This window comes from Bison bison, unplaced genomic scaffold (assembly GCF_000754665.1).
Source record: "Bison bison bison isolate TAMUID 2011002044 unplaced genomic scaffold, Bison_UMD1.0 scf7180017863994, whole genome shotgun sequence".
Classification (NCBI taxonomy): Eukaryota; Metazoa; Chordata; class Mammalia; order Artiodactyla; family Bovidae; genus Bison; species Bison bison.
In genome coordinates this window covers 152,182-162,154 of record NW_011494566.1, presented here as the reverse complement: position 1 = coordinate 162,154, position 9,973 = coordinate 152,182, and positions in this window count along the sequence as shown.

Sequence of the window (9,973 nt, the reverse complement as noted above, 5' to 3'; positions counted from 1 at the left end):
TCTCTTGTCAGAACAGAGAATAACATTTGTTTGGTGAAGATTTATAGGAATATTGTGATCTGATCATGAGCTGATCCCAAGAACACAGGATCTGACCCCAAGAAGTTTGCAACAACTACCCACGCCCCTCTCTCACCTTTCCTAGAAAAGGGCTTTGCTGAAAGCTTTCTAGGAGTTCAGAGTTTTTCAGGCAGGAGCCAGCCATCTCTTTGCAGGGGCCCTCAATAAACCGTTCTCTACTCCAGACTCCAATGTTTTGGTATCCTTTGGCCTTACTGCTCATCGGGCACATGGACTTAGATTTTGGTTACAGCTTTGGGGGAAAATGGTGGTAGTTCCAGAGTGCAGCAGCTGGGCGGCTAGATGTCCTTATAGCAGGGCATCTGAGAGCATTATTTCCATGGCAACCACAGACTCTGAGAATACATTCTGTTTTCAAACTGAGTTCCCCACCTGAAACTGACTTAAATGTTCTTCCCTTTCTCGTTCAGTACCTGTTTCCCTCAAGACTGAGGAGTATTGGGTCTTCCCTGGTAGTCCAGTGGATAAGACTTCACCTTCCAATGCAGGGGATGCAGGTTTGAACCCTGGTTGGGGAGCTAAGATCCTACATGCCTCAGAGCCAAAACTCCAAAACATAAAATGGAAACAATATTATAACAAATTCAATAAAGACTTTAAAAATGGTTCATATCATTATGCCAAGGAGCAAATAAGCCCATGGGCCACAACTGTTGAGCCTGAGCTCTAGTGCCCATGAGCTGCAATTACTGAACTTGCATGCAGAAACTACTGGAGCCTGAGAGCCTAGAATCTGTGCTCTACAACAAGAGAAGCCACTGCCGTGAGAAGCCCACACACTGCTTACCTTGCTTACGGCAACCAGAGAAAACCCGAGTAGCAATGAAGCCCCAGGGCAGCCATGAATACAGAAACAATTTTTAAAAGGGTCCACATCAAAACAAACTTTAAAAAATGATTGAGTAGTATCAAAGAAAAGGGAGTGCTGCAAGCAAGTAGGACCCTAGAGGACCTTCCTGGGAGAGACCCCAGTGTCCTACCTGCCTCTTGTTTGTAGCAGAGCTTGAGTTTCCCAGCCTGTCACTGAGTCTCAAAATTCTGGCTGGAGTTAAGCCTTGGGAAATGTAAAGATGTGGAAACAAAGAATACTTGTTGGGCTGGGAAACTGGTAACAATTTAAACTATAAACCAGCCACCCAGCCCAGTCACCAAACTCTCAGTTCCCTGAAAGATACAGATGAAAGTCCGACACACATTCCTAAGTTGTTTTTATGGAACATGGACACTCATTAGATGAAAACGGCTGACTGCAAGCATGTGGACCCCAGGCTAGTTGAAACCAGAAGGCTAGTGATGCTCAAACCTTCACCTTGTTGCCAACCAATCCGAGAGGTGTGCACAAACTGCTCATGCATCCTGCAGCCTATGCCTCACTCTGCCTTTAAAATCTTTGGCTCCTAACTGGCAACCTGGAGATAGTCCTGGGACGTTAGTTAGTCTTCCTGAATAAAGCAACTTTTCCTTTTCCAGCAACCTTTGTCTCTCCAGGATTGGCCTTTTGAGTGTCAAGCAGCCAAACTTGGGTTCAGTACCAGCCTCGTGCAGTTACATTTTACTGCCTCATGGGTACAGAATGATGGGAAAAATATTGAAAGACAGATTACCTTCCGTACCTAGGAATGACTGTGAATGAGGTCTGCCTAGAATTTTTATCTTGGGTAAAATGACCAAGAGATTAAAAACCACAGAGGTGAATTCATCTCAGCAGCTACTGCCTTTTTCCCCCCTGAAATTTCTGAATCTGGTTCCCAAATTTTCCCTTCAAATCTTAATTTACTTCCTATTTGCTGTTTGAGTTGAAAATGTTATTTTTATTGCTTTAACTTGCCCATGAACATTGATTTTGGGTGTTTTTCTAATCTTTTTGCTCTACTTAATTAAATGTGAGTGTTGCAAAAGTTAAATAAGAGAATATTTGAAACATTTGGTATATGTAATTCAGTTCAGTTTAGTCGCTCAGTCATGTCCGACTCTTTGCGACCCAATGAACCACAGCACGCCAGGCCTCCTTGTCCATCACCAACTCCCGGAGTTTACCCAAACTCATGTCCATTGAGTTGGTGATGCCATCCAACCATCTCATCCTCTGTTGTCCCTTCTCCTCCTGCCCTCAGTCTTTCCCAGCATCAGGGTTTTTTCAAATGAGTCAGCTCTTCGTATCAGGTGGCCAAAGTGTTGGAGTTTCAGCTTCAACATCAGTCCTTCCAATGAACACCCAGGACTGATCTCCTTTAGGATGGACTGGTAGGGAGCAGCAGCTGTGCGGCAACTGTTGGGAGGAGCGGCTGAGAGGAGCTACTCCACGTCCAAGATCAGGGGCGGTGGCTGAGAGGAGCCACCCCACGTCCAGGGTCAGGGATGGTGGCTGAGAGGAGCCACCTCATGTCCAAGGTAAGGAGCAGCAGCTGTGCCTTGCTGGAGCAGCCGTGAAAAGATAACCCATGTCCAAGGTAAGAGAAACCCAAGTAAGATGGTAGGTGCTGAGAGAAGGCATCGGAGGGCAGACAGACTGAAACCACAATCACAGACAACTAGCCAATCTGATCACACGGACCACAGCCTTGTCTAACTCAGTGAAACTAAGCCATGCCCGTGGGGCCCCCAAGACAGACTGGTCATGGTGGAGAGGTCTGACAGAATGTGGTCCACTGGAGAAGGGAATGGCAAGCCACTGCAGTATTCTTGCCTTGAGAACCCCATGAACAGTATGAAAAGGTATATGTAAAGCACCCAACAATTTTCCCCCCTTCAAAATGTAATATTTTAACGACGTATATCTCTGAGATTTGTGTTTGTATAAAATTGTATTAGGTTGTAAATGTTTATTTTTTACAAACATCACACTGTGTATTGACCATCAGCTGTGTGTGAAGTAAAATTCTACAAAAGATACTTCAAGATATGGTTCCCAGTCTCAGAGGGAAACAACCACTTTCTCAAAAATCTTAATTCCCTATTGTCTAAGATAAAATTAAAAATACTTTTTTTTTTTTTGTCATTTAAGTCCACTCAGCATCTCACCCTGTCTTTTCTTCCTAGCCTTATTTCAAACCCCTGCCCATCACATTCCCAAATTTACCCACTCATATTGAACCCACATTTCCCTTCTTGCGCCAGGGGTCTTATTAAGATGTTCCAGTTGCTGCTGCTGCTGCTAAGTCGCTTCAGTCGTGTCCGACTCTGTGCAACCCCATAGATGGCAGCCAACCAGGCTCCCCCATCTCTGGGATTCTCCAGGCAAGAACACTGGAGTGGGTTGCCATTTCCTTCTCCAATGCATGAAAGTGAAAAGTGAAAGTGAAGTCGCTCAGTCATGTCTGACTCTTAGCGACACCATGGACTGCAGTCTACCAGGCTCCTCCATCCATGGGATTTTCCAGGCAAGAGTACTGGAGTGGGGTGCCATTGCCTTCTCCAAGATGTTCCAGTTACCCTTTGCTTTTACCCACTCGTCCCGCACCCCTGCCTTCTGCTGTTAGGCTCCTACCTGTCCTCGTGCTGACCTCAATTGTCCTTGACATGAAGCCATCTATAGTCTGAACTGGCCCCAATATTTCTGATCTCTCTTTCTGTTCTTTGCACATAGTAGCTTCTGTCCCCAGGATAGTTATGTTCACCCACACTTGAACCTCCCCCACTGGACTGGGCTCGCATCTCACTGCTCTTTATTTCCCCGCGAGTACTCAGCACAGTCTCTGTGGCATAAGTGCACCCCAAGTGATAACCGGAAGCACGTGGCAGGAGGGCCGGTGGGAGCAATACTGTGTGATGGTAGGAAGCAGGTGACACATTCCTTTGTGCTCCGCATTCTACTTCCTCAGAAGTATAGATAACACTCCTTTTAAATTTTATCTTCAATTTCCAAACTTAGAGAAATGGAACTACAGTATAAAGAACAGCAAACCTTTCACCCTAATTTACTGATGGTGACTGAGCGACTGAACTGAACTGAACTGAATATTTTACCACATTCACTTTTTCTCTCATTCTTCCTGTCTATGTATAATTACTTTTTTGAACAATTTGAGAATAAGTTGCCTAAATCCTGTCACTTTCCCCTTTAATATATCAGTGGGTATTTACTAAGAGGATATTCTCTCACCCAACCACAATACAATAATGAAAATTAAGAAATTTGTCATCAATTCAGAATTAGTCTATACCCTGATTAAATTTCTTCAATTGTCCCTAAATCTAGTATATAAAAAAAAAAATTTTTTTTTCTGGTTTAGGACCCAACTTAGGGACCCAACATGTTAAATTTGGTTTGCATGGCAGATAAGATTTTAAGGGGAAAAAAATGGCATGGGATGGAGGTTCAGTTTCTACTCAAATTCCAGATGCCTGTTGTTTCTCATACTGGCAAATTCTGATAGCAAAAAAGAGAGTCTTAACCCTTCTACAGAGATTCTGGGTTTCCTGTTGCTTTTTATTTGTGGCCCTATCAGAAGCCCTGCCAGCATTGAGACCTAAGGGTTCTCCTCGACCCCCACCTTGGTGGTGAGAAAAGCTTTCTGGGGGATGAAGTGATGGTTGTCTGCTTGAAACTGCTTTTCTTTCCTAGAGATTGGCAAGGAAGTGCACTCCTGTGAGACCCAACTCAGCAGGGAGCACTCACTCAGAAGTGGTTTTGTGAAGCAGTATTACTGGTGTTGATTATTAATCATATTTATTTTAAGATTCTAAATTAACACAATTGTCCATATCTGATGATTACAGCAACACAGAATATTAGCCTTTCACTTACAAATGTGTAAATACTAATTTTAGCCTTTAATGCATTGAAAAGCAAATTACACTAACATTACTGACTGGAGATGCTGAGACCGTCTCTTTTATCCCTTGTTGTGCTCCTGAAACTTTTTTTTTTTTAAAACATTTCCTGGCTGGAGGTTCTTTCTTATTTTAAAGCAGTTCAAGAAGGGAACTCATCTTGCTTGGCCTCCATCTCCCAACCCTTTGTAAAGAGAGTGGAGATCTTCTTTGTCGGAGGCCTTTCACCATGATGGGTTTCTCACATGTCAGCTGTCCTTCCTGGGTAGTCCATTTCGCCTTTTCTCTTTCACGGTTGAGATGTAATTCAGTGTCCACCTCCTCCATGCAGTCCTCTGATCCTTCAGTCACTTACTTGTCCTTTCCTCCATGCAGCTCAGCATTTGCTCAGTGTTGGAGAAGGAACTGGCAATCCACTCCAGTGTTCTTGCATGGAGAATCCTAGGCAAGACAGAGGAGCCTGGTGGGCTACAGTCCTAGGTAGGGGTCGCAAAGAGTCAGACACGACTGAGCGACTAAGCATTCAGCATACCAAGTAATATGCTGTGTTTTACAAACCCTGTTTCCCTTCTTGGGAATCATAATGAATTCTGGAAATGAATTCATCCTGGAGATGAATTTCATCTTTGTCTCCTCCATACTCAACATGATTTTTGGCACATGGATGGTGCCCAAGGCATGAATGAACTTCTGTCGTGATCTCACATTGACCTTTTAAGAATCTTTGAATACTCATGACTTAATTTTGGAGGCTGCTAGTTCTAATATTCTGTGCTTTCCATCTATCTCTCTGATACCCTTTGTACTTTACTTCTCACTTGGGTAGAAATGGATACTGCAGCTTTATTGCAGTTGAGAAGGCTTTCAGATTACAGAGCAGATATGATGTTTTGGGGGATAATTCCATTTGAAGACTATTGGAAAGCAGACACCTGGAGGGGCCTGAGAATTTTTCTTGTCACTTCCACTTCTTTTTGACTGATGGGTATTTTTATCATTCTCAAAGACATCTAGGGACAGCAATTGTGTATAGCCCTGGATAGAAAACTTCACAGTGGCAGAGCTCTGAAGCATGTGTGACAGTTTAGAGTTTATAAAAATGGGTTTTCTCAGCTGCCCCTGCACAGAACACAGCTTCTCAAGTCTGAAAAGAAGTCTGTCCACCTTAGGATGATAACAGTGCAAATTTATCTGGTCTCACAGATAAGCTTCCTGGTCCCATTGTCTGTTCCTTCCATCTCATCAAGTCAAGGGGTCTGGCCTCATCCAGGCCATTGGCCCTTTTTGTACTCAGCAAGTTTTACTTATAAGCCAGCTCTCCTCCTGTACTGCCTCTTGCTCCACTTCGACTCTATCTCCTAGGCCTTGGAATTCTATCTGTATCTAACCTCAGCCTCCAGCACAAGCACCTCTATATTAGTGCCTCAACGCCTAGCATGTAAGGTAAGGCTCAGAAGAGCCAGGGTTACCCATTTGCCTTTAGAGTGAAGTCTTGGCACCTTATATAATGATGCGTCCTATATTCTAACAAGTAAATTCGATCATGCGTCACCTACCCATTTTAAAAGCTAACAAAATAAATGAGTGTGTAGCTCTTATCACAGTAGTGGGAGTTGTAAGATTAAAAAAAAAAGGCCAGATGCCTTTGGCTTTGTTTCTCAGTAACCACTAATATCTTCGCTCTATATTTGCATCTCAGTGACGCTCTCTTGCTGCTCGGCCAGGTCTATTGTTAGCACAGCACTTGTGGGCCGCACTGGCAATTTGTGTCCTATGAGGTTTCAGTTTACAAAAATAGACAAAAATTAACTTTTCACAGCCACTGCCTCTGTAATTAAAATGGCTTATTTCTTTAGTAAGGGATGAGTTCATGGTAAGGGGAATAAGAGTATTTCCGAAAAGCCTGAATTTATATTCTTGGACCACTGCCATAAATACTAACAGGTTTGCTATTGCTTGAAAGTCAGTTTGAATGTTGGATATAACTAGATAGTGCAAATTGGATAAATTTTGCTCTACATTCTTTTCTTTTGGAGGACATATTGACTTTTTTTTTTGTTGATCTTGGGGAAGTGGTGTAAATGGAAGCATTGTGGTGGAAGTTTCTTTTTTAAAGAAAGTATAGTTAGGAATATACGTATCTTCCTATGGGGGGGGGGAATCTCTATTCTTTTCCAACTTTGTTTTTGATCTCAGATACAATAGGTTTAAAGCATATATACTTCGGCTTCTTGGGCTTGATGCTTACTTGTTTTTTAATTTTCTAGCTGTGCCTTGCAGCATGCAGGATCTTAGCTCCCCAACCAGGGATTAAACCTTTTCGCCCTGCATGGGGAGCACGGAATGTTAACCACTTGACTGCCAGGGAAGTCCCTTGATACTTGTTTTGTTGTAGATCCTAAGTGGGTTCTTGATTCTATTCTTGAGACCATGTGGTTCTCACCCCTTGGAAGTCACAGGGGACAACTGTCTGTATGAAGTTAATGAAGGCGTTAGTGCTCGTTAACTTACTGCTGCTCTGGGATTCGTTTAGGCTGGAGTAGCACCTCACACCTGCAGCAGAAGGATGTGTGACACACTGCAGCTGTGTGTTGCTCGGAGCCACCTGGGAGAAATTAGAAATTGACAGAGAGGAAAACTCTTTAGGAGAAAGTCGGCTGCCTCTAGTGGGGAAAGAAAAAAAAATATCATCACAGGCAAAAATTCCTGCATCTTTTGACGTCATTGAAATGAAAAGGCTTTTTGCTTGAGTTATTCAGCTAACTGCCTTAATTTTCCACCTGGTATGTCAGTTGAGGTCTTTCATGTGAGTAAATACCCGGCTTTAATGATGATTGAAGTAACTAAAGTTCAGGAAATCATGAAAATAATATCCTTTTCTTTGGAGTTTATTTACTTAGCCAACAATTTGGTCTACTCTACTTCAAGCTTTGCACTAGGAAGTGGTCACAATTGTGTCCTCAGAAAGGGGCATTTAGGGATTCTGAAATGTGAATATGCCTGTAAGCCTTTCCAGGGCAAAACTGGGTGGTGGTTTTCTTCATGTCTGCAGATTCTTTGATAGTATTGCGTGCAAAAGCTGAAGTCTAATCTCCCCTCTGTGAATGTGATTGTGAGCTGAATTGGCGACTTATTTCTCATTAATAGAATGTGGTGGATGTGATGGCCTAGGATAGGTCATTAAAAAAAGATACATCTGAGACATGGAACTCAGCTTTGTTGGGATAAAGTTCTGAATCTCTAACCCAAATTTTATTCTCACTGAACAGGTAAATCTTTTAATCTAATTGAATTTTGTGTGACCCAGGTGAGTCATGCTAGACTATAAAAACTGGTCAGTTCAGACTTGGGAACTGGTGAGAATGATTATTTAGATGAGGCTTGTCTGAGCTTCTTTAGCAAGCAGTGCAAAGGATACACAACAAGACTAGGGATGTGTGCTGGTATAAGTGGATGTGGCTTCTCAGGACCTCCTTTGTCTCACATAGACACGTTCTACCCAAGGTCAGCGGCCTCAGCAATCTTCAATGAGGGATGAATGTGTCAAGTCAGAGGAGCCCACAGATTCATAATTCTTTGCTGAACTACAATGAAATAGCTTAATTCTATAATATATCTTAGCCTGGGTTCTCTAGAAAGTGGATCCAGAAGCAAAGGCTTATATTCTCTTATGTTATCAAGGAGTATATTTTATACCACAGAGTACAGGCGAGGGACCAGGGAAGAAGGCAGGAACAAGAGAGAGTTGTTTTTGAGGTATCATATGTGATAATTGTTTGATCTCCACGGAACAATCTTCTAGAAGGTAATATAATTGACTACTTCTTGTAGTAATATAATTGATTGTCCACTTGGCGGGGGAGGATGATAAAGAATTTGTCAGTCATTTCCATTTTTTCTGGTTTAATGTTTTGCTTTTCAATTTCCCAAGTACTTATGGGTGACATTTATGTGGGTGCCAGTGGTTCCCACAATACCTCATGTCTCAACCATGAAGCCCTGGGGGACGGAAGAATGGGAGACACAGGCATAGAGATGAAGTCCTGATGAATTGTAAACCCATGAAGCTGGCCAGAGTCCATGCAGAGCAGGTCACCAATTACTAGGACAAGGGTATTGGTGACAGATGAGGCCTGAGAGGATCTGAGGGTTGTAGGAGGTGTTGGAAGAGGTGTCTGATACACAGTGCTTCAGTTCAGTTCAGTTCAGTTCAGTTGTTCAGTCGTGTCCGACTCTTTGCGACCCCATGAGTCGCAGCACGCCAGGCCTCCCTGTCCATCACCAACTCCTGGAGTTCACTCAAACTCACGTCCATCGAGTCCGTGATGCCATCCAGCCATCTCATCCTCTGTCGTCCCCTTCTCCTCCTGCCCACAATCCCTCCCAGCATTAGAGTCTTTTCCAATCAGTCAACTCTTCGCATGAGGTGGCCAAAGTACTGGAGTTTCAGCTTTAGCATTGTTTCTTCCAAAGAACACCCAGAGCTGATCTCCTTCAGAATGGACTGGTTGGATCTCCTTGCACTCCAAGGGACTCTCAAGAGTCTTCTCCAACACCACAGTTCAAAAGCATCAATTCTTTGGCGCTCAGCTTTCTTCACAGTCCAACTCTCACATCCATACATGACCACAGGAAAAACCATAGTCTTGACTAGATGAACCTTTGTTGGCAAAGTAATGTCTCTGCTTTTGAATATGCTATCTAGGTTGGTTATAACTTTCCTTCCAAGGAGTAAGCGTCTTTTAATTTCATGGCTGCAGTCACCATCTGCAGTGATTTTGGAGCCCAAAAAAATAAAGTCTGACACTGTTTCCACTGTTTCCCCATCTATTTCCCATGAAGTGATGGGGCCAGATGCCATGATCTTCATTTTCTGAATGTTGAGCTTTAAGCCAACTTTTTCACTCTCCTCTTTCACTTTCATCAAGAGGCTTTTTAGTTCCTCTTCACTTTCTGCCTTAAGAGTGGTGTCATCTGCATATCTGAGGTTATTGATATTTCTCCCGGCAATCTTGATTCCAGCTTGTGCTTCTTCCAGCCTAGCATTTCTCATGATGTACTCTGCATAGAAGTTAAATAAGCAGGGTGACAATATACAGCCTTGACATACTCCTGTCTC